General features: G+C 40.6%; 1 non-coding gene and 1 pseudogene across 1 annotated transcript; both read right to left on the reverse strand.

The window, feature by feature from the left end:
• Positions 1 to 2,788: 2,788 nt before the first annotated feature.
• On the reverse strand, positions 2,789 to 2,907 carry LOC128665416 (uncharacterized; annotated as a pseudogene).
• Positions 2,908 to 14,840: 11,933 nt separating this feature from the next.
• Positions 14,841 to 14,959, reverse strand: LOC128665324 (5S ribosomal RNA). Its single transcript, XR_008403086.1, has one exon. It is a non-coding gene; the product is annotated as a 5S ribosomal RNA (ribosomal RNA).
• Positions 14,960 to 26,568: the final 11,609 nt, after the last annotated feature.

Here is a 26,568-nt window from a genome sequence, read left to right on the forward strand (position 1 = left end):
CAAGCTAGAGGACACAGATGAATAGGGAGGGACAAGACAGGCAGACCTAAACAGAAGGCTCCACCGCTTGAAGAAACTTTCTCCCAAAAGAAGCCTCAGCCGAGGCAAAAGTATCAAATTTGTTAAATTTGGAAAAAGTATGTAGAGAAGACCAAGTTGCAGCCTTGCAAATTTGTTCTACAGAAGCTTCATTTTTGAAAGCCCAAGAAGAGGAAAAAGCTCTTGTGGAATAAGCCGTAAATCTCTCAGGAAGCTGCTTTACAGCAGTCTCATAAGACAAAGGAATTATACTTCTCAACCAGAGGGAAAGAGAAATAGCAGTATATTTCTGACCTCTACGTTTCCCAGAGAAACAGACAAACAGGGCAGAAGACTGGTGAAAATCCTTAGTCGCCTGCAGATAGAATTTAAGAGCCTGCACAACATCCAAATTGTGCAACAAACGTACCTTATGAGAGGAAGGATTAAGACATAGAGAAGCAACAACAATTTCCTGATTAATATTTCTATCCGAAACAACTTTAGGAAGGAAACCTAACAGTACAAAGAACTGCCTTATCAGCATGAAAGATAAGATAAGGTGATTCACTCTGCAAAGCTGAGAGTTCCGAAACTCTCCGAGCATAAGAAATAGCAATAAGAAACAAAACCTTCCAAGATAATAGCTTAATATCTATGGAATGTAAAGGCTCAAACGGAGCCTGCTGCAAAACTTTAAGAAGATGGTTAAGGCTCCAAGGTGGAGCAACAGACTTAAACTCAGGCCTGATTCTGACCAAGGCCTGACAAAAAGATTGCACATCTGGTACGTCCGCCAGACGCTTATGTAACGAAATAGATAAAGCAGATATCTGACCCTACAGGGTACTGACTGACAAATCCTTCTCCAGGCCTTCCTGGAGAAAGGACAAAATCCTAGGAATCCTGACCCTACTGCAAGAGTAGCCCTTGGATTCAACACCAATAAAGATATTTACGCCATATCTTATGGTAGATCTTTCTACTAATAGGCTTGCGAGCCTAATTAATGGTCTCAATAACCAACTCAGAAAACCCACGCTTAGACAGAACTAAGCGTTCAATCTCCAAGCAGTCAGCTTCAGAGAAAACGAGACTTCGATGAAGGAAGGGACCCTGAGTCAGATGGTCCTTCCTCAGGGGAAGTCTCCAAGATGGAGAGACGATATTTTCACTAGGTCTGCATACCAGATCCTGCGAGGCCACGCAGAGGCTAATAGAATCACCACCGCTCTCTCCTGTTTGATACGAGCAATGACTCATGGAAGGAGAACAAATTGAGGAAATAGGTAGACTGAATCCCAAGAACAATGCCAGAACATCTAGCAGGATGGTCTGTGGATCACTTGACCATGAACTGTACCTTGGAAGCTTGGCGTTCTGCCGAAATGCTCTCATAAGCCAACTCCGGAACCCCCCATTTGAGGGTTTACCTAGAGAACACCTGCGGATGGAGAGCCCACTCCCCGGGATGAAAGATCTGTCCGTTCTGAAGTCCAACGCCCAATTGTCCACCCCTGGAAAGTGGATGACAGACAGCAATTGTGAGCTTCCGCCCAGTGAACAATCCCAGCTCCTACAGTCTAAGGAACTCATAGTTCCTCCCTGGTGGTTGATATAAACCACTGAGGTGATATAGCCCTGACTGGAACTAAATTAAGGACGACTGAGGCCAAGTCATCAGAACATAGCAAATCGCTCTCAACTCCAAGATGTTAAAGAGGAGAGCAGACACTTCTGAGTCCATAATCCCTGCACCTTAAACAAGACCCAGACTGCTTACCAGTCCATTAGGTTAGCGTCCGAGGTCACATCACCCAGGAATGTCTCCAGAAGCACGCACCCTGAGACAGATACTCCTGAAAAAAACACTACAGGAGAGTCTCTTGTCGAGTGAGCTAGATCTATCCTCTGAGACAGATCTGAATCTTCTCCCTTTTATGGAAAATAGCAAAGGAAATTATGTCCATGGGAACCATCAGACCATTCCCTCCATACATTGAGTCATTGAAAAGTGAAGGAAAATCAACTGCAGCTAGATCTAAACTCCCAACCTTCTGGTTGCAATATGGCTAAGCTATCTATCGGACCACTAGAGCTTGCTGTTGGCCAGACAGAAGACAGCAGAGAGAGGAAAAAGAATACATCCTTGATTATCTGACCTCTGTAAGACATCTTCTCCTAGAAAGAGAATCTATTAAGGTCCAAGCCTACCTCCCCTGGTGTTCCCAGACGGTCCCCCATCCTGGGCCTGGCCCTGCTTAACTTCAGAGATCAGACAGAATCAGGTGCATTCAGAGAATGGGATAGTAAATTGGACAAGATCTCTTGAAAGAGAGATTGCTCGAAGGAAGGATGACACCCTTGAAATACCCCAAGACCTAAAAGTCCTTTTAGGATGACGAAACTCAGAATCTAGAGGAGATCCTAAACAAGGGAACAACAAATCCTTCAGGCATACCAAAGGAGAAAGAATACTTTTTAGGAGAGAACCTGAGTTACTTGAGGTAAATACCTAGATTGCGATCCCAAACTGGAACTATCACTCCCAAAGAGGAAGATCCTGAACCCAGTTCAAGGAATGCCTCTCATCATACCTGGCTTGCAGATACTCTAGAAGGAGAATCTGCCCCTGGGAGGAAATCTTAGATTGGACAAAAGACATAACTGACCCTGCAGAAAAAGTAAAAGGAAAACTTTCCTTTAGTCTTACACTCTTGATGTGTGGTAGAAAAACCCTTTTCTTTTTCACCCGTAAAGTCAGAGGATAATTCTACAGCACCTGGTATTCCCAGGTGGTCTCCCATCCAAGTACTAACCAGGCCCGACCCTGTTTAGCTTCCAAGATCAGACAAGATTGGGCGCTTTCAGGGTGGAGTGGTCGTAGGCTGCTAGACTAAGTCGAAACAAGGTCTCATCCTTAAAAGGAGATGCCAGAAGTGTGGATTTGGAGGAAACATAAATAATAAACTTGCAACTGCAGAACTATAAAACCTAGGCTGTACCACTAAGCCACAGGTAGGCTTCTCAGCTGACCATTTAAGCCACAATGCCCGGCGGGCTATTACAGCAAGTCTAATAAGACAAGGCACTGCTCTAAATGGCAATTAAACCTCCAGCTTCTTCTCCATGGATCCATAAATAAGAAGCCAACCTCCATAGGGATCAAAGTTCTCTGAACTATAGCAGAAAAGCTCCCTTCTACTTAGGGCACTGTGCATAAAAATGGAGTCAGCAACAGGAAAATCCATTAAAGAATGGGAGACAGGGAGAAAGCTATTCCTAGCTTCTCCTACTCCTGTGAAAATTTCCATAGCACATCTAGAATAATTTCTTCAAAGGAAGGAACATTATAGAAATTATCAAGTTTACAAAACTTCCAAGGGTTGACAACGACATGGGTATTGATGTCGTCCAAGTAGTTAAAACCTCCTTTAATAGTTCACGAGGTATGCAAGCATAGATCTAAAGTATACCACTTCAGCATCAGATGAAGGAATTATACTGTCCGATTCTGAGATTTCACACTCGGAGGCTACCGACGTATTCTCCTCATCCGACTTATGAGGAAGAACAACCTGAGTAGCAGGAAAAAGGACAGAAACCATACTATCTGAATCTCTATGTTCCTTTGCGTCTTCCCTTTGGCATAGGAAAAGCAGATAATGCCGCAGATAACTCTGAAGATACCTGGGCAACAAGATCTGCTGGCAAATAAACTCCTCCAGGAGATTGAGAGGAACCGCAGGGCACTGCATGTGACACCATAAAGGCTTGGACGCTTAAGGAGAAAGCTGTGTCATTGCCTGAACAGCATCATCCTGAGAGACATGAGGTTCAAAGAAATAAAAAGGAATTTTAAAAGTTCTCATTATAATTCAAGGCAGAGCAGACATATGTCCATAGGAGCAGGCTCTAACTCCATGAACAAAACTCCCAATTTATAAAAAGCGCTATCACTTTAATGATATAAAAATTGCCTTAGTGCATGTGAGGCAATAATTCACAGAAAAAACAGACCCCTCTGCCAAAATAAGGCAAGAAATGCCAAAAACATTTATGTAATAGACTTTATATACATTAAGTGCTCCATGCACTGTCACTTTAAAAGAGAGCTTCAAAAGGGTCTCCAGAACCGTAGAAACCAACCAGGTCCCAATCGGTTTAAAAGGAGACCATATCCCCTCAGATTACTGAGTCTCTGACACTCAGAGGCAGAAGCCTAATTCCCCACGTTCACAGACGGATAAGGAGGTGGTGTCATGCGACCGGACTCAGCAACAGACTGAAAATGGAGCTGCTCCGTTCCTTCATACAAAGAAGGGACACAGAGCCACATCCACCCCAAAAAATCAGGTGCGCAAACGGAAGCAGAATGCTTCTCACTAAAAATAACTGAAAGTCACGGTCAACACCTCTCCAACAAGGAGCGGAAGGGCAATAGGATATCGGCTGAGAAGTGAATCTAACTGCACAACAAAGCGTGCATTGCCAGTAACATAAGTTATATTGCTCTGATCTCACAAGTCCTAAAGTGCATGTCTTACACTCAATAGCACACATAAGTCTATAAAAGACTTTCAGGGCTAATCTGGTCTACTGCCATATTTAAGTGAATATAAAGAGCCACACATAACTCTTAACCCTTTCAACCAAAAAAGGGAAGTAGTCTCTCTCAATAATCACACATTAAGTGCCTGCACCTGCCAAGATAAACATCCAACTAGGATATTTTTAAGTCCCAATAAATGTCTGCAGATCCTTTAAAGTGCCCAATCTCTCAAATTTAGAGAACAAAAGGCATCTAGATGTCCGGCAGGATGACAGCTTACATGGTGTGAGAGGATGCCACTGCTCACAGAGACCTGTAGAAAAAGAAAGAACAGAGTAAACCTACTCTGGCTTTCTATACCATGGGCACCAAGTAGGGAAACGCAGCAAGGCCAACCTTACAAGTTCCTAACTGCTTTAAAGCCACCACTGCCCTACTGAAGAGACTAACGTGGAGTACAGCTATACCGAAAACAAAGAAAAGATCAGAGTAAACCTACTCTGGCTTTTTAAAATAAAAAAATCTTGCTTGTAGCAAAAGAAATCCATCTTCTTCAGACACCAAAAACTTCACCTCCTTCATTGATAGAGGCAAAGTGAATGACTGGGGGTTGTGGGAAGGGAAGTGATACTTAACAGCTTTGCTATAGTGCTCTTTGCCTTCTCCTGCTGGCCAGGAGTGATATTCCCAACAGTAAATGATGAAGCCGTGGACTTACCATATCTTAGGAAAGAAAGGGACTCATCTACTAGAAAGAAAAAAACAACTTTTTTTAAGGTCTAATATTATTTTATCTTTTTTAAATTTTGTTGTGTGTCAATAAAGGTCTCCCCCCTATTTAAACCCCAATTACGACTTATTTTTTTCTCACTTTTTCCATTTGAAAAAACAAGCAATTATATATTAAATTTGGAGACTTGATCTTCTGTAACCGCTAAGGTAGCTGAGATTTGAATCATCCCCCCTCAAGTTCCCTTTCAGCTAATACTAGCCCCACACTCTTAATGATGACATTACCAGTATTCCCATTAAAGGCTTGGGAATATCGCACACTAGGCCATCAACGATTCCCAGTCTGTAGTGCTGGGTAAAGCTTAAAATAGCTTCTGATCGGCAGTACCCCTGAGAGAGAACAGCTCATCATTCACACACAGCCCAAGATGCACATGACAAGAACTGCTTGTCATGCATACCAAGCTGTTAAAATACCCCATACAAAAGATAAAGGAGGTGACATTGGAGGGTTGTATTGCATTAGGTGAATTGCTTTCAAAATATGACTGACAAAAGGATACTTCCCAACTGGAGCCCCATTAACGGTCAAATAACCATACGAAATTGCCAACCAGAAAAGGTTAACTGTACAATAAGCTCTATCCAGCAAAAACAACTCAGTAGAAAGTTAACTATGAGAGCAGGAGGCACTGAAAAGTGATAAGCTGATCTTCCACTGCACCAATGAACCCATGACGCTGAGGCTGCAGAATAACACTTTGTATTTCAAGGTGCCGTCTAAAAAAAGGATTTGAGCGTTGCTTGAAAGGCACTCAAAAGACCAGGATCCCCTAAAATCTCCCATGCCAGAAGGGACAGGTGGTTCTATAGAATTAATAGATGGCCCTGATTCAGGAGAAGATCCAGAAAATGTGGAAGCAGAATAGGCACAGATGATCTCTAGCAAGAGAGGATAACATGGTTGCAAATGGTGTGACCAACACCAACTGGCAAAGACTTCTGCAGACCATCCAAAAAGTCCTGGCAACCATAGCGAACGGGAGAAAAGCATAAGCCCTAGTGATAGGCCATGGTTGGAGAAACACATCTGTGTCCCGCTGCTTGGATCAGGCAAACAACTGAAATACCAGGGAAGCAGGTGACTGGTGTGGGAAGTAAAAAGATTGAGACAAAATGGACCGGAAAGATTTTAAATTGTTAAGAAAACCGAGGGTTGCAAAATCCAATCACTGGAGTCTCTCCAATAACTGGAGAATCAGACTGCCACAAAATTCAAAGAACCTGGGATGTATTGGCCTCGATAGAAACTGCTGATATACTGGACCGCTGAGATATTGTCCATTCTCAGCAAAATGCAACAATGTTGCTTTGTAAAGGAATGGATTGCAAACGAGCCTGCCAAAAGCTGAAAACCATTTATGTGAAGCTCCTTCTCTTGTCAAGTCCATAAGGACAGGTTTGAGAACCAATGATATATTTAATATATATACAATATATGAATAAAATAAAGTCCCCTGTAGAAAGGCAATGCCCACAAGCAAAGGAGTGCAGGCCTGTAAGAAAATTTAAATAAACTAAGCCGCCCAAATAATAATTAAATGTATATAAATAGTCAATGGTTTCTTACTGTAGAGATGTAACCATGATTAGTTCTAGTTTCACCTAAGATAATAAGCCTGACGTATATCAGTTTAATTCTATTTCTAATTCTACTAATTTTTACTGGTGATTTTAGTTTGGGGGGGGCAGCAGATACAGCTTTACTTACTTTACATTAGCTGTAATATTACTGGCTGGAGTCACCTGCGGGCTCAGGTGTTGTGGGAGGTGGCAATGTCTCATCTGTTGCCAACATTGGGTATGCTTTTTGGGAAAAAAAATGTGAGGCTGGTGAATTTCAAGATCTTGTTCCTCACAATGATGGTCATGATCTGAATCTTCACACTTTGAAATATCTGATATTGCCAGCAGTGATAAAGCAGACAGTTAGTGTGTAGCTGTGCACTTCCAGTTAGATGTTATTTCAGCTATGGAAAGTGAGAAAACGTAAGTGTAGCATTGTGCATAAGTTTGGTTGTTTATTCAATAGCAGTGAAATTGCAATCAAAGCCTAGCATTAGTAGCATTTATTTAGTGTAGCTTGCTAAGGTGTGTGTATCTGAGTATTTGATTAGTGGTGTACATGAATACAGAGAGTGTTACTACAGAATAGTATCCATAACGAAGCAACAATTAATGATGATTTATTTAATTTTTCTTTGAGTAATTACCTTGCTACGACAGCTAGGACATTGCCTTTGCTTAATGTGTATAATGTAAACATGTTGTTAGGGAGCAAGCAGTTAAATCATAAGTTCATATTAAAACTTTCGGCTAGATTACAAGTTGTGCATTATGACTCAAATTGTCGCATTATGACCCATAACGCATCAATTTCCATAACGCAGCCATTACAAGTTTGAAAAAACCTCCATAGCGCATCAAAAATCCCCATTTAAGCACAAATCCATAACGCTATCCAAGACCGGTAGTTATTGCTATATCACAACCAAAAACCTTCACTAATCACTTCAAAAATATTATACAAAGTACACTTAGACTCATACAAACACTGTACAATAAATTCATTTTTAATAAAATATTTCAAATAAAAATTATAACAGATCATAGATACGAGATCTCGGGTGTTAGAAAAAAAATGCACACAAAGCCATTTACATTGACTCACATAGACATACATGAACATACACTCATTTAGCTAGATCTCCGTACAAATACCATCACATACATACATAATTATCTACATACAAACAATATAAAGCAGATTACGTACACAAAACCTTTTTGCAATATGAAATTATCTCGATTTCACAGAATGACATGACGTCACTCACTTTGCACACAACAGGAGTGTTTGAAGCTTTTTTTTTTCCCTCCTCCATTGACTTCTATGTGGAATACGTGCTCATGCACAGGATCGGCCTCTTTCCGTAAAACACAAAATATTTTTCTTTTTAAACTCGTAATACGGGCAGCCTATGGTTTGCACTAATATATAAATTCTTGCGTAGGTCCCGCAATGACAAATAGATCACAAAATATACTATTTGGCACTGTAGCAGGGCCACCATCAGAGGGTGAATAGGGTGACTCCTGTCAGGGGCCCAGTGGGCCAGGGGGCCCCATGAGGCAAGCACAACTATTATTAAATATTTAAATAAATATATATATATATATATATATATATATATATATATATATATTTACATTTTAGCAGCCACTAGAGGGCACTATAGCAGAGTGCTATTGAGTGTGGGAAATGTTATTACAAGGAGTAAAGCATTTACATTTGAGAGGATTTCTGAGTGCGCACTAAACCACTATGCACAGTGTGAGACAGACTTGGCACTTCAGTTTATACAGTGTGTGTCTGAGTCAGGTGGCAGATCACTTTCATTTGCAGAGTAGGTAGGACTTACTTAGTAAATGTTTTTTATTTATTTGTGCAATTTTGGATTGTAACTTCAGTGTGGTAGTTGTATGGTGGCTCCAGGGGTCCATAAAAACACATTTCCTTAGCAATATGCAGCAGTGTATTTATGATTATTTGACAATGCTGTAGAAATTCTATATTTAAAACCATGCAGAAATGTTTCCTACTCAATACATAAATGGTAGGTGCCCTTTTGGCAGATTGATTTTTTTTATTTATATATATATATAGTTTTATAATGGCAACTAATTGCACTACTCTTATAAATGTGACCCGCTCATTCAAAATTCCTGATTTATTTGAATATTTATCAGGAAAAATTGTGCTTGGGGGGAAAAAAAACATGAATTGTTTTAAGAAAAAAGATCTGTGGGAAAAACCTTGCCCACACTAGTTTCCCTATTTCCAGCACCAGAGCATAAGATCTGCTATAACCTAACTAGTATAATAGTGATTATAACAGTCCCCAAATATAGCTCCCTAAAGACTCCTAAACAGGCCTCAAACAACTATATCACATGACAATGTTGCAAAAAATTATATATAAAAAATTAAAAATGATACATTTCTATACTAAGTTATTACTTTATTGCTACAAGAGATATCACAGACATTTTATTGTAAAAACCTAGACGTGGGCCCACTATAGACAATCGGTATACCAGAATAATGATTGTCAGCTGACTACAAAAGTTCCTTAGTTAGGATAATTATTTGTAATATTCCACACGACTTGTCTTATAATTGTGCAGCACCTAGAATCGTCTTTGTGTCAATCTTCAGTGGGAGATTATTGCTAGGTATTTATACACTCACAGGTATTTATATTCCAACAGTCACAGCATTTGCTATATCGTAGGTATATACATAAAGCAGAATCATTATCGCTTATTCCAAAAGCTCAACTTGTTTTGCATACAAACAGACGCCTCACCAGGTAGGCTTATAACACTCCTCCGTGCATCTTATTTCATGCAAGTTATGAACGCAGCTTAATTTTATCCTGTGCTTACCTTCATTGTAGATCCTCAATGAGCTTGCTTATGTTTCCTACTTACAAGACAGCTGTAGTCGGTGACCTCCGTTCCACCGCTGTGGCGGTTTCCCATCCGTGAGTGTACCTGCTTCTCAACCACTTCTGTGATTCAGTATCTCCGGTTAGCAAACATTGAGGGTACAGCTGTTACCCTCACAAGAACTGATTGCATCTAGCGAAGCGCGTTTCACCCTCATTGGTGTATCAAAAACAGGGCTTCATACGGCTTGTTTCTCATTCGTCAGTTACCTGACTTTTAAGCCGTGCAGTTTCTCCGCCCATTCAGGTGAAATTAAGAAGATATCTTAGTATATATGCATTCATATATCCAATTTGTTTTGTTTAATGAGTTTTTAATCCTGTACAATCTTACAATCGTATATGTTTATAAGAAATATCAACATGTTAATAATTTAGGATTATTCCAACAATTCATAAAGCTATACTTAATTTTACAAATACATACACTATATACTCTTATACAATGTTGCAGTTGTATGTAGTTCTAAGGAAATTAACCCTTTTTCGTCATAAAGTTTTTCAACTATTTCTTAAAGTTATATACTATAAATTAACTTTTACACACAGTTTCCCCAGACTTATTTTTTACTGCATAGGTAATTTAATAATAGTTTGGGGTCGTTGTTAACAGATTCCTTAATTAATATATATACAAAATTCTTAAAGGAATGGAGCATAATTTATTTCTTCATTTAACCAATATGGTTTTAAGGCCTTAAGGTCAATGTGTGATTGCCATGTGGGTCACGGCCTGGCCTCCCTCTGATCCTTCTCAGCGTCACCGTCAGATAAATGCAGAATACCACGTAGCTGCTCCTACAGCCTGGTGGGTCCCTAACTTGCCCCCAAAGATCCTTCAAAGTAAGCATTTTAAGGAGTTGATACGGAAGACATGCAGATTCTGTCACTGCAGATTGTCAAAATTGACCTGCTTTTATTCTGCTCAACTCCTTATGTACCCCCCTTAACTATCTCCCTCAAGTAACATCCCTAAGCACAAGTGGGCCTTTCTTCCTCCCTGGCTCAAATGCCCTTTCCCTTATACTACGCCTGTATCCAGGGGCCACCAATTTATTTGGATAAAAGTCGGTTTGGGATGACAGATGATCATTTCTATTTTTGTTGTGGCATACATTTTCCTTATTGAAAACCACCTAAAATGCATAAATTAAAAAGGCTAATATAATTAACTGCTTCAAAATATTCTTTGCATTATAATTTAATTTCACATTATGATCTAATATACAATGACTAATCCCTATCTCCCTGTTTTTCCATCATCCTACACCTCCCTTACTTCCTTTTAAGAGAAAATAACATTTACATTGTGATTCACTTGCTGTTTTGTTTTGTTTTGATGGCATCAATGTTTGTTGAAAAATAAAATCATATATGCATATGCCTACAGTATTCAGTAAACACATGAATGTTTTTTGATAATATGATATTGAAATATTCTTCTTTTGTATACACATTGAATGTAAAATATCTAAATCAACCTTCTTGAATATTAGTACAAAGTGGTGCCTATTCGAGTTCTGTACAAAGCGATGCAGTAACAACATATTTATATGCACCTCTATAACAGACATTTACTCACCCTTTCGCAAAGCTAACTTTGAGCTTTTTTTTTTTAATCTACCATTATTATATTTAGATTTCATTATCTGTGAGAAGGCTGCTAAATAAATGTTGAAAAAATGTATATATTTGTTAAGATTTTAGTAAATAACACGAAACATATCCAGGTGACCATTTTTTTTCCAGAGTAGAAATAAAAGCGCACCACAAAGGTCACCTGGCTATATAGACAAAATGTAAATATTCTTTTAAAAAACAAAATTTATGCTTACCTGATAAATTTATTTATTTCCGGATATGATGAGTCCACGGCTTCATCATTTACTGTTGAGAATATCACTCCTGGCCAGCAGGAGGAGACAAAGAGCACCACAGCAAAGCTGTTAAGTATCACTTCCCTTCCCACAACCCCCAGTCATTTGACCGAAGGGAAATAGAGAAAAAAGGAGTAACACAAGGTACCTGAGGTTTAGCAAAAAAAAATAACTGTTCTGAAATAAAGGGCGGGGCCGTGGACTATCGGGTAAGCATAAATTTTGTTTTCTTTCCTAAGATATGGTGAGTCCACGGCTTCATCATTTACTGTTGGGAACCAATACCCAAGCTAGAGGACACAGATGAATAGGGAGGGACAAGACAGGCAGACCTAAACAGAAGGCTCCACCGCTTGAAGAAACTTTCTCCCAAAAGAAGCCTCAGCCGAGGCAAAAGTATCAAATTTGTTAAATTTGGAAAAAGTATGTAGAGAAGACCAAGTTGCAGCCTTGCAAATTTGTTCTACAGAAGCTTCATTTTTGAAAGCCCAAGAAGAGGAAAAAGCTCTTGTGGAATAAGCCGTAAATCTCTCAGGAGGCTGCTTTACAGCAGTCTCATAAGACAAAGGAATTATACTTCTCAACCAGAGGGAAAGAGAAATAGCAGTAGATTTCTGACCTCTACGTTTCCCAGAGAAACAGACAAACAGGGCAGAAGACTGGTGAAAATCCTTAGTCGCCTGCAGATAGAATTTAAGAGCCTGCACAACATCCAAATTGTGCAACAAACGTACCTTATGAGAGGAAGGATTAAGACATAGAGAAGCAACAACAATTTCCTGATTAATATTTCTATCCGAAACAACTTTAGGAAGGAAACCTAACTTAGTACAAAGAACTGCCTTATCGGCATGAAAGATAAGATAAGGTGATTCACTCTGCAAAGGTGAGAGTTCCGAAACTCTCCGAGCATAAGAAATAGCAATAAGAAACAAAACCTTCCAAGATAATAACTTAATATCTATGGAATGTAAAGGCTCAAACGGAGCCTGCTGCAAAACTTTAAGAACATGGTTAAGGCTCCAAGGTGGAGCAACAGACTTAAACACAGGCCTGATTCTGACCAAGGCCTGACAAAAAGATTGCACATCTGGCACGTCCGCCAGACGCTTATGTAACGAAATAGATAAAGCAGATATCTGACCCTACAGGGTACTGACTGACAAACCCTTCTCCAGGCCTTCCTGGAGAAAGGACAAAATCCTAGGAATCCTGACCCTACTGCAAGAGTAGCCCTTGGATTCAACACCAATAAAGATATTTACTCCATATCTTATGGTAGATCTTTCTAGTAATAGGCTTGCGAGCCTAATTAATGGTCTCAATGACCGACTCAGAAAAATCACGCTTAGACAGAACTAAGCGTTCAATCTCCAAGCAGTCAGCTTCAGAGAAAATTAGACTTCGATGAAGGAAGGGACCCTGAGTCAGAAGGTCCTTCCTCAGGGGAAGTCTCCAAGGTGGAGAGACGATATTTTCACTAGGTCTGCATACCAGATCCTGCGAGGCCACGCAGGGGCTAATAGAATCACCACCGCTCTCTCCTGTTTGATACGAGCAATGACTCATGGAAGGAGAACAAATTGAGGAAATAGGTAGACTGAATCCCAAGAACAATGCCAGAACATCTAGCAGGATGGTCTGTGGATCACTTGACCATGAACCGTACCTTGGAAGCTTGGCGTTCTGCCGAAATGCTCTCATAAGCCAACTCCGGAACCCCCCATTTGAGGGTTTACCTAGAGAACACCTGCGGATGGAGAGCCCACTCCCTGGGATAAAAGATCTGTCCATTCTGAAGTCCAACGCCCAATTGTCCACCCCTGGAAAGTGGATGACACTGACAGACAGCAATTGTGAGCTTCCGCCCACTGAACAATCCCAGCTCCTACAGTCTAAGGAACTCAGAGTTCCTCCCTGGTGGTTGATATAAACCACTGAGGTGATATAGCCCTGACTGGAACTAAATTAAGGACGACTGAGGCCAAGTCATCAGAACATAGCAAATCGCTCTCAACTCCAAGATGTTAAAGAGGAGAGCCGACACTTCCGAGTCCATTATCCCTGCACCTTAAACAAGACCCAGACTGCTTACCAGTCCATTAGGTTAGCGTCCGAGGTCACATCACCCAGGAATGTCTCCAGAAGCACGCGCCCTGAGACAGATACTCCTGAAAAAAACACTACAGGAGAGAGTCTCTTGTCGAGTGATCTAGATCTATCCTCTGAGACAGATCTGAATCTTCTCCCTTTTATGGAAAATAGCAAAGCAAATTATGTCCATGGGAACCATCAGACCATTCCCTCCATACATTGAGTAACTGAAAAGTGAAGGAAAATCAACTGCAGCTAGATCTAAACTCCCAACCTTCTGGTTGCAATATGGCTAAGCTATCTATCGGACCACTAGAGCTTGCTGTTGGCCAGACAGAAGACAGCAGAGAGAGGAAAAAGAATACATCCTTGATTATCGGACCTCTGTAAGACATCTTCTCCTAGAAAGAGAATCTATTAAGGTCCAAGCCTACCTCCCCTGGTGTTCCCAGACGGTCCCCCATCCTGGGCCTGGCCCTGCTTAACTTCAGAGATCAGACAGAATCAGGTGCATTCAGAGAATGGGAAAGTAAATTGGACAAGATCTCTTGAAAGAGAGATTGCTCAAAGGAAGGATGACACCCTTGAAATACCCCAAGACCTAAAAGTCCTTTTAGGATGACGAAACTCAGAATCTAGAGAAGATCCTAAGCAAGGGAACAAAAAATCCTTCAGGCATACCAAAGGAGAAAGAATACTTTTTAGGAGAGAACCTGAGTTACTTGAGGTAAATACCTAGATTGCGATCCCAAACTGGAACTGGAACTATCACTCCCAAAGAGGAAGATCCTGAACCCAGTTCAAGGAATGCCTCTCATCATACCTGGCTTGCAGATACTCTAGAAGGAGAATCTGCACCTGGGAGGAAATCTTAGATTGGACAAAAGACATGACTGACCCTACAGAAAAAGTAAAAGGAAAACTTTCCTTTAGTCTTACACTCTTGATGTGTGGTAGAAAAACCCTTTTCTTTTTCACCCGTAAAGTCAGAGGATAATTCTACAGCACCTGGTATTCCCAGGTGGTCTCCCATCCAAGTACTAACCAGGCCCGACCCTGTTTAGCTTCCAAGATCAGACGAGATCGGGCGCTTTCAGGGTGGAGTGGTCGTAGGCTGCTAGACTAAGTCCAAACAAGGTCTCATCCTTAAAAGGAGATGCCAGAAGTGTGGATTTGGAGGAAACATAAATAATGAACTTGCAACTGCAGAACTATAAAACCTAGGCTGTATCACTATGCCACAGGTAGGCTTCTCAGCTGACCATTTAAGCCACAATGCCAGGCGGGCTATTACAGCAAGTCTAATAAGACAAGGCACTGCTCTAAATGGCAATTAAACTTCCAGCTTCTTCTCCATGGATCCATAAATAAGAAGCCAACCTCCATAGGGATCAAAGTTCTCTGAACTATAGCAGAAAAGCTCCCTTCTACTTAGGGCACTGTGCATAAAAATGGAGTCAGCAAAAGGAAAATCCATTAAAGAATGGGAGACAGGGAGAAAGCTATTCCTAGCTTCTCCTACTCCTGTGAAAATTTCCATAGCACATCTAGAATCATTTCTTCAAAGGAAGGAACATTATAGAAATGATCAAGTTTACAAAACTTCCAAGGGTTGACAACGACATGGGTATTGATGTCGTCCAAGTAGTTAAAACCTCCTTTAACAGTACACGAGGTATGCAAGCATAGATCTAAAGTATACCACTTCAGCATCAGATGAAGGAATTATACTGTCCGATTCTGAGATTTCACACTCGGAGGCTACCGATGTATTCTCCTCATCCGACTTATGAGGAAGAACAACCTGAGTAGCAGGAAAAAGGACAGAAACCATACTATCTGAATCTCTATGTTCCTTTGCGTCTTCCCTTTGGCATAGGAAAAGCAGATAATGCCTCAGATACCTCTGAAGATACCTGGGCAACAAGATCTGCTGGCAAATAAACTCCTCCAGGAGATTGAGAGGAACCACAGGGCACTGCATGTGACACCATAAAGGCTTGGACGCTTAAGGAGAAAGCTGTGTCATTGCCTGAACAGCATCATCCTGAGAGACGTGAGGTTCGAAGAAATAAAAAGGAATTTTAAAAGTTCTCATTATAATTCAAGGCAGAGCAGACATATGTCCATAGGAGCAGGCTCTAACTCCATGAACAAAACTCCCAATTTATAAAAAGCGCTATCACTTTAATGATATAAAAATTGCCTTAGTGCATGTGAGGCAATAATTCACAGAAAAAACAGACCCCTCTGCCAAAATAAGGCAAGAAATGCCAAAAACATTTATGTAATAGACTTTATATACATTAAGTGCTCCATGCACTGTCACTTTAAAAGAGAGCTTCAAAAGGGTCTCCAGAACCGTAGAAACCAACCAGGTCCCAATCGGTTTAAAAGGAGACCATATCCCCTCAGATTACTGAGTCTCTGACACTCAGAGGCAGAAGCCTAATTCCCCACGTTCACAGATGGAAAAGGAGGTGGTGTCACGCGACCGGACTCAGCAACAGACTGAAAATGGAGCTGCTCCGTTCCTTCAGACAAAGAAGGGACGTGGAGCCACATCCACCCCAAAAAATCAGGTGCGCAAACGGAAGCAGAATGCTTCTCACTAAAAATAACTGAAAGTCACGGTCAACACCTCTCCAACAAGGAGCGGAAGGGCAATAGGATATCGGCTGAGAAGTGAATCTAACTGCACAACAAAGCGTGCATTGCCAGTAACATAAGTTATATTGCTCTGATCTCACAAGTCCTAAAGTGCATGTCTTACACTCGATAGCACACATAAGTCTATAAAAGGCTTTAAGGGCTAATCTGGTCTACTGCCATATTTAAGTGAATATAAAGAGCCACACATAACTCTTAACCCTTTCAACCAAAAAAGGGAAGTAGTCTCTCTCAATAATCACACATTAAGTGCCTGCACCTGCCAAGATAAACATCCAACTAGGATATTTTTAAGTCCCAATAAATGTCTGCAGATCCTTTAAAGTGCCCAATCTCTCAAACTTAGAGAACAAAAGGCATCTAGATGTCCGGCAGGAGGACAGCTTACATGGTGTGAGAGGATGCCACTGCTCACAGAGACCTGTAGAAAAAGAAAGAACAGAGTAAACCTACTCTGGCTTTCTATACCATGGGCACCAAGTAGGGAAATGCAGCAAGGCCAACCTTACAAGTTCCTAACTGCTTTAAAGCCACCACTGCCCTACTGAAGAGACTAACGTGGAGTACAGCTATACCCAAAACAAAGAAAAGATCAGAGTAAACCTACTCTGGCTTTTTAAAATAAAAAAATCTTGCTTGTAGCAAAAGAGATCCATCTTCTTCAGACACCAAAAACTTCACCTCCTTCATTGATAGAGGCAAAGTGAATGACTGGGGGTTGTGGGAAGGGAAGCGATACTTAACAGCTTTGCTATGGTGCTCTTTGCCTTCTCCTGCTGGCCAGGAGTGATATTCCCAACAGTAAATGATGAAGCCGTGGACTCACCATATCTTAGGAAAGAAAGGGACTCATCTACTAGAAAGAAAAAAACAACAACTTTTTTTTAAGGTCTAATATTATTTTATCTTTTTAAAATTTTGTTGTGTGTCAGTAAAGGTCTCCCCCCTATTTAAACCCCAAATACGACTTATTTTTTTTCTCACTTTTTCCATTTGAAAAAACAAGCAATTATATATTAAATTTGGAGTCTTGATCTTCTGTAACCGCTAAGGTAGCTGAGATTTGAATCATCCCCCCTCAAGTTCCCTTTCAGCTAATACTAGCCCCACACTCTTAATGGTGACATTACCAGCATTCCCATTAAAGCCTTGGGAATGTCGCACACTAGGCCATCAACGATTCCCAGTCTGTAGTGCTGGGTAAAGCTTAAAATAGCTTCTGATCGGCAGTACCCCTGAGAGAGAACAGCTCATCATTCACACACAGCCCAAGATACACATGACAAGAACTGCTTGTCATGCATACCAAGCTGTTAAAATACCCCATACAAAAGATAAAGGAGGTGACATTGGAGGGTTTTATCGCATTAGGTGAATTGCTTTCAAAACATGACTGACAAAAGGATACTTCCCAACTGGAGCCCCATTAACGGTCAAATAACCATACGAAATTGCCAACCAGAAAAGGTTAACTGTACAATAAGCTCTATCCAGCAAAAACAATTCAGTAGAACTATGAGAGCAGGAGGCACTGAAAAGTGATCAGCTGAAGATCAGCCGATCTTCCACTGCACCAATGAACCCATGACACTGAGGCTGCAGAATAACACTTTGTATTTCAAGGTGCCGTCTAAAAAAAGGATTTGAGCGTTGCTTGAAAGGCACTCAAAAGACCAGGATCCCCTAAAATCTCCCATGCCAGAAGGGACAGGTGGTTCTATAGAATTAATGGATGGCCCTGATTCAGGAGAAGATCCAGAAAATGTGGAAGCAGAAGAGGCACAGATGATCTCTAGCAAGAGAGGATAACATGGTTGCAAATGGTGTGACCAACACCAACTGGCAAAGACTTCTGCAGACCATCCAAAAAGTCCTGGCAACCATAGCGAACGGGAGAAAAACATAAGCCCTAGTGATAGGCCATGGTTGGAGAAACATCTGTGTCCCGCTGCTTGGATCAGGCAAACAACTGAAATACCAGGGAAGCAGGTGATTGGTGTGGGAAGTAAAAAGATTGAGACAAAATGGACCGGAAAGATTTTAAATTGTTAAGAAAACCGAGGGTTGCAAAATCCAATCGCTGGAGTCTCTCCAATAACTGGAGAATCAGACTGCCACAAAATTCAAAGAACCTGGGATGTATTGGCCTCGATAGAAACTGCTGATATACTGGACCGCTGAGATATTGTCCATTCTCAGCAAAATGCAACAATGTTGCTTTGTAAAGGAATGGATTGCAAACGAGCCTGCCAAAAGCTGAAAACAATTTATGTGAAGCTCCTTCTCTTGTCAAGTCCATAAGGACAGGTTTGAGAACCAATGATATATTTAATATATATACAATATATGAATAAAATAAAGTCCCCTGTAGAAAAGCAATGCCCACAAGTAAAGGAGTGCAGGCCTGTAAGAAAATTTAAATAAACTAAGCCGCCCAAATAATAATTAAATGTATATAAATAGTCAATGGTTTCTTACTGTAGAGATGTAACCATGATTAGTTCTAGTTTCACCTAAGATAATAAGCCTGACGTATATCAGTTTAATTCCATTTCTAATTCTACTAATTTTTACTTGTGATTTTAGTTGGGGGGGGCAGCAGATACAGCTTTACTTACTTTACATTAGCTGTAATATTACTGGCTGGAGTCACCTGCGGGCTCAGGTGTTGTGGGAGGTGGCAATGTCTCATCTGTTGCCAACATTGGGTATGCTTTTTGGGAAAAAAAATGTGACGCTGGTGAATTTCAAGATCTTGTTCCTCACAATGATGGTCATGATCTGAATCTTCACACTTTGAAATATCTGATATTGCCAGCAGTGATAAAGCAGACAGTTAGTGTGTAGCTGTGCACTTCCAGTTAGATGTTATTTCAGCTATGGAAAGTGAGAAAACGTAAGTGTAGCATTGTGCATAAGTTTGGTTGTTTATTCAATAGCAGTGAAATTGCAATCAAAGCATAGCATTAGTAGCATTTATTTAGTGTAGCTTGCTAAGGTGTGTGTATCTGAGTATTTGATTAGTGGTGTACATGAATACAGAGAGTTTTACTACAGAATAGTATCCATAACGAAGCAACAATTAATGATGATTTATTTAATTTTTCTTTGAGTAATTACCTTGCTATGACAGCTAGGAAATTGCCTTTGCTTAATGTGTATAATGTAAACATGTTGTTAGGGAGCAAGCAGTTAAATCATAAGTTCATATTAAAACTTTCGGCTAGATTACAAGTTGTGCATCATGACTCAAATTGTAGCATTATGGCCTATAACGCATCAATTTCCATAACACAGCCATTCCAAGTTTGAAAAAACCTCCATAGCGCAACAAAAATCCCCATTTACGCACAAATCCATAACGCTATCCAAGACCAGTAGTTATTGCTATATCACAACCAGAAACCTTCACTAATCACTTCAAAAATATTACACAAAGTACACTTAGACTCATACAAACACTGTACATTAAATTAATTTTTAATAAAATATTTCAAATAAAAATTATAACGGATCAAAGATACGAGATCTCGGGTGTTAGAAAAAAAATGCACACAAAGCCATTTACATTGACTCACATAGACATACATGAACATACACTTATTTAGCTAGATCTCCGTACAAATACCATCACATACATACATAATTATCTACATACAAACAATATAAAGCAGATTACGTGCACAAAACCTTTTTGCAATATGAAATTATCTCAATTTCACAGAATGACATGACGTCACTCACTTTGCACACAACAGGAGTGTTTGAAGCTTTTTTTTTCCCCCTCCTCCATTGACTTCTATGTGGAATACGTGTTCATGCACAGGATCGGCCTCTTTCCGTAACACACACAATAATTTTGTCTTTTTAAACTCGTAATACGGGCAGCCTATGGTTTGCACTAATATATAAATTCTTGCGTAGGTCTCGTAATGACAAATAGATCACAAAATATACTATTTGGCACTGTACTAGCTGAAATGTCTGAGATAGCAATAAGCAGAGCATGAGAGGATAAGCTGATGGATAAGCTGTTCTATTACTTGTACCAAGGTGTGAAGAGTTGGATGGTAAGTTATTTCTGATGTATATAAAACAGGTTTTAAATTGTGTTTGGCATAAGATACATCTTATGAAGTTATGTATCTGTGTGTGTATATATATATATATATATGTATATATATATATATATATATATATATATATATATATATTTATATTTTTATATATATATATATATATATATACATATATATATATATATATATATACACACACACAACATACGGAAGGGGACTCCACTCTCAGGCTGGACTGGGTACACATCCTATGAACCTGCAACATGCACAGCCGTGGGTGCTCAATAGCACTTACAGGTAGCTGTACCGTCCCTAGAGTCCCAGGCAGTTAACCCCAGACAAGTCTGGGTGCAAGAACTATAGGGGAAATTACAAAACAAATGAATACATATATATATATATATATATATATATATATAAGTGTTTGTTTATAAATATGAGTATGTTTATATACATGTATAATGAGTGTGTATAACCATATATATATATATACAACACACAGAGAAAACCCAGCACTCACTTACAAGCTCTCAGCTAAGATTTAAAAGCAAATATGGAAAGGTTAGTCACCGCATCTGGCCAAATGGGACAAGCTCAGGTACCACGTCAAGGTCCTTTCCAATACCTGAGACCCTAAAACAGCCACACAATGCAAGCTTTCAAATCCAAACAAACTGAAAACAAGGGAAGGGTGCACAGGAATATGTAATCACCCTAGACATATACAAAACACGGAAGGGAACTGCACTCTCATACCGGACCGGGTACACATCCCATGACCCTGCAACATGCTCAGCCCTGGGTGCCACTGGCACTCACAGGAAGCTGTGCTGTTCCCAGAGCCACAAGCAGTTAACCCCAGACAGGTCTGGGTGCAAGAACCATAGGGAAAATTACAAAACAAATTAATACAACACACAGAGAAAACCCAGCACTCACTTACAAGCTCTCAGCTAAGATTTAAAAGCAAAAATGGAAAGGTTAGTCACCGCATCTGGCCAAATGGGACAAGCTCAGGTACCACGTCAAGGTCCTTTCCAATACCTGAGACCCTAAAACAGCCACACAATGCAAGATTTCAAATCCAAACAAACTGAAAACAAGGGAAGGGTGCACAGGAATATGTAATCACCCTAGACATATACAAAACACGGAAGGGAACTGCACTCTCATACCGGACCGGGTACACATCCCATGACCCTGCAACATGCTCAGCCCTGGGTGCCACTGGCACTCACAGGAAGCTGTGCTGTCCCCAGAGCCACAAGCAGTTAACCCCAGACAGGTCTGGGTGCAAGAACCATAGGGAAAATTACAAAACAAATTAATACAACACACAGAGAAAACCCAGCACTCACTTACAAGCTCTCAGCTAAGATTTAAAAGCAAAAATGGAAAGGTTAGTCACCGCATCTGGCCAAATGGGACAAGCTCAGGTACCACGTCAAGGTCCTTTCCAATACCTGAGACCCTAAAACAGCCACACAATGCAAGCTTTCAAATCCAAACAAACTGAAAACAAGGGAAGGGTGCACAGGAATATGTAACCACCCTAGACATATACAAAACACGGAAGGGAACTGCACTCTCATACTGGACCGGGTACACATCCCATGACCCTGCAACATGCTCAGCCCTGGGTGCCACTGGCACTCACAGGAAGCTGTGCTATCCCCAGAGCCACAAGCAGTTAACCCCAGACAGGTCTGGGTGCAAGAACCATAGGGAAAATTACAAAACAAATTAATACAACACACAAAGAAAACCCAGCACTCACTTACAAGCTCTCAGCTAAGATTTAAAAGCAAAAATGGAAAGGTTAGTCACTGCAACTGGCCAAATGGGACAAGCTCAGGTACCACGTCAAGGTCCTTTCCAATACCTGAGACCCTAAAACAGCCACACAATGCAAGCTTTCAAATCCAAACAAACTGAAAACAAGGGAAGGGTGCACAGGAATATGTAATCACCCTAGACATATACAAAACACGGAAGGGAACTGCACTCTCATACCGGACCGGGTACACATCCCATGACCCTGCAACATGCTCAGCCCTGGGTGCCACTGGCACTCACAGGAAGCTGTGCTGTCCCCAGAGCCACAAGCAGTTAACCCCAGACAGGTCTGGGTGCAAGAACCATAGGAAAAATGACAAAACAAATTAATACAACACACAGAAAACCCAGCACTCACTTACAAGCTCTCAGCTGAGATTTAAAAGCAAAAATGGAAAGGTTAGTCACCGCATCTGGCCAAATGGGACAAGCTCAGGTACCACGTCAAGGTCCTTTCCAGTACCTGAGACCCTAAAACAGCCACACAATGCAAGCTTTCAAATCCAAACAAACTGAAAACAAGGGAAGGGTGCACAGGAATATGTAATCACCCTAGACATATACAAAACACGGAAGGGAACTACACTCTTATACCGGACCGGCTACACATCCTATGACCCTGCAACATGCTCAGCCCTGGGTGCCACTGGCACTCACAGGAAGCTGTGCTGTCCCCAGAGCCACAAGCAGTTAACCCCAGACAGGTCTGGGTGCAAGAACCATAATGAAAATTACAAAACAAATTAATACAACACACAGAGAAAACCCAGCACTCACTTACAAGCTCTCAGCTAAGATTTAAAAGCAAAAATGGAAAGGTTAGTCACTGCAACTGGCCAAATGGTACAAGCTCAGGTACCACGTCAAGGTCCTTTCCAATACCTGAGACCCTAAAACAGCCACACAATGCAAGCTTTCAAATCCAAACAAACTGAAAACAAGGGAAGGGTGCACAGGAATATGTAATTTTCCCTATGGTTCTTGCACCCAGACCTGTCTGGGGTTAACTGCTTGTGGCTCTGGGGACAGCACAGCTTCCTGTGAGTGCCAGTGGCACCCAGGGCTGAGCATGTTGCAGGGTCATGGATGTGTACCCGGTCCGGTATGAGAGTGCAGTTCCCTTCCCTTGTTTTCAGTTTGTTTGGATTTGAAAGCTTGCATTGTGTGTCTGTTTTAGGGTCTCAGGTATTGGAAAGGACCTTGACGTGGTACCTGAGCTTGTCCCATTTGGCCAGATGCGGTGACTAACCTTTCCATTTTTGCTTTTAAATCTTAGCTGAGAGCTTGTAAGTGAGTGCTGGGTTTTCTCTGTGTGTTGTATTAATTTGTTTTGTAATTTTCCCTATGGTTCTTGCACCCAGAACTGTCTGGGGTTAACTGCTTGTGGCTATGGGGAAAGCACAGCTTCCTGTGAGTGCCAGTGGCACCCAGGGCTGAGCATGTTGCAGGGTCATGGGATGTTTACCCGGTCCGGTATGAGAGTGCAGTTCCCTTCCGTGTTTTAACCCCGTCCCCTCTAAAATCCTCGAAACGTTACTTTGTGAAATAAAAGCTTTGGTTGCTTTGTGATATTAAGCCCTGGTGAGTGCTCTTCATTTTTGGGACTCTAGATTAGCACTTTGTGGCATTGGATGCACCCCAGGCAGTTGTCTATATGGTGTGAGTGCAGAGTTCATCTGGAATTTTATATATATATATATATATATATATATATACACATCAAAGTTTGGTTAAGCACTCCAGGTATCCCAAAGTAAATTCAAAATGCCCAGGGTGCACATTGAGTAGTCATATAGTATCAAAAATGAACGGCACTCACTGGATCTTATATAAGACAATTTATTATAAGTTTAACGTTTCGGGGTCTCCCCCTTTGTCAAAAAAACATACCACCCAAAGTGAACAAACTTACCCCTCTTATGTACAAACAAACATTGAATCCTGTGAAGCGGCGCTGCCGAAAGCGTCCGGAAGTGTCTCCTCCCCCAGTAAGGTTGCGTTACGTAACTTCCGTAACCATGGCAACCCAACGCTTATTCAGCAGCGTCTGCAAAGTGATAAAGTACAGTTTATGGCAAAACATCATGGAATACTATGTCTCAATATATTCATGTAATCTATTCTCACTGACTTATAAGCTAGACATATTATAGCGCAGTAATGTGATACATATATAAAAGATATTGTCCTCTGATATTTTAAATACAGGATATTGTAGCTGTATGGATACAAGCATATACTATTACCAACAAGAGGATATTTAGCGTAAAGTTCAGGGACAAACTCCTAGCATTTAGAAATCACAGAAATTCACAAGAAATTTCATAGTAAATGTATACACAATAGCTAGTAGGCCAAAGCATTAATACAGATAAAAAATTGTCAAGCTATTAAAAAATTTGCACAACATTTTAGGCAAAAATTGAGTTATCAGAAAAAATTAGAAAAATTGTCAAAAAATTATTAATTAAAAAATTGGAAAGAATTGGCAAGATAGAGTTAACTGGCAACAAATTGGCAAAAAACATAAGACATTACTGTTGATAAGAGATTTAATTTAGATGGCATCCCTTTTTGGTCTGATAGACCTTAGAATATTTACAGGAAACAGTGCCAGTCCAAATTAATGTTGAGACCTTGAGGTGTCATCGTGCCCAGGGTATGGATCCGTCTTGCCTCCCGTTGGAGCAGCAGTTTGGCTCTATCTCCTCCCTGTGTCAATGGTGGTATATGGTCGATAATAATATATTTCAAGTCCTTAATAGTATGTTTTGCCTGTGCAAAGTGTCTGGCCACCGGCTGATCAGAATCTCCCTTTTCAATGGCCCTTTTGATCGCGGACCGGTGATTGGTCATTCTGGTCCTGAGATCGTCCACCATCTTTCCGACGTAAAAGAGACCACAGATACAGTGCAAATGATATATGACAAAATTGGTTGTACAGGTTATTCTATATTTTATAGGGAATTTCTTTGTTCTGTAAGGGTGATTGAACATGTTGCCTGTTGTCAAAGCATTACAAGTTGTGCGGCCCAAACATCTAAAGCAGCCTGGTTTGTTCCGCAACCAAGTATCTTTTGTGTAGCAGTTCCTGGGATCTGTTTTTATCAATTTATCTCTTAAAGAATGGGCCCTTTGGTAGCCCACTCTTGGAGGATCCATCTTTTGAAAGGGTAGATCTTTGTCTGATGATAACAGTGACCAGTTCTCTCTTAGTTCTTGTACAAAGCCATTCTTTCCCAAGATGAATGTAGTAATGAAGGTCATTCTTTCTTCCTCTTTTGCATATTCTTTAGTTTTTAAGACGTCTTGTTGTGTCAGATGTATAACTCTGTCTTTACACTCCTTCAATAAGTCCTTTTGGTAGCCCCTCCTTCTGAATTTTTCATCCATTTCCAACAGTTGTTCAGTTTTGAGCTTTGGATCAGTATTGTTTCTTATGGTTCTCTTATACTGTGATACTGGCAATGCTTTCTTTAAGCTTGGTGGGTGGCAACTAGTAGTGTGAAGCATTGAGTTCTTGTCTGTATCCTTTGAGTATAGTGTTGTGCAGATTCTACCATTGTTCTTGTAAATCCGCAGGTCCAAGAAGTCCACTGTGTTTTTATCATACATCAGTTTAAACTTAACTGTAGGGTGGACTTTATTTAGGTCCTCTGACCATTGTAACAATCCCATCTCTGATCCTTGCCATAATAAGAACAGATCATCTATGTATCTGCGGAATAGAATTATTCTTGTGTCACTGAAGAGATTTGTTCTATTCGTTTCCAATTCTGCCATGAACAAATTAGCATAACATGGGGCCACATTGGACCCCATGGCTGTTCCTGCAATTTGTAGGTAGAAATCCCTTTCAAAACGAAAGTAGCTTTATTCCAAACAGACTTTAAGGAGCTCAGTCAGGGCAGCAATTCTGGGTCCTATGTAAGGATAATTGTGAAGATGATTTCTCACTGCCCTTATCCCTTCTTCATGCGGGATCACCGTATATAAGGATGTGACATCCAGGGTAACTAGTATTAGTTCTTTATCCACTTCTGGTTAATGTAATAAGAGCTGGATCATACTCGTAGAGTCCAGAAGGAATGATGCAGTGTTCCAGACCAAGGGTTGTAAGATCTTATCCAAATAGGTTG

Source organism: Bombina bombina, chromosome 6 (assembly GCF_027579735.1).
Source record: "Bombina bombina isolate aBomBom1 chromosome 6, aBomBom1.pri, whole genome shotgun sequence".
Taxonomy (NCBI): Eukaryota; Metazoa; Chordata; class Amphibia; order Anura; family Bombinatoridae; genus Bombina; species Bombina bombina.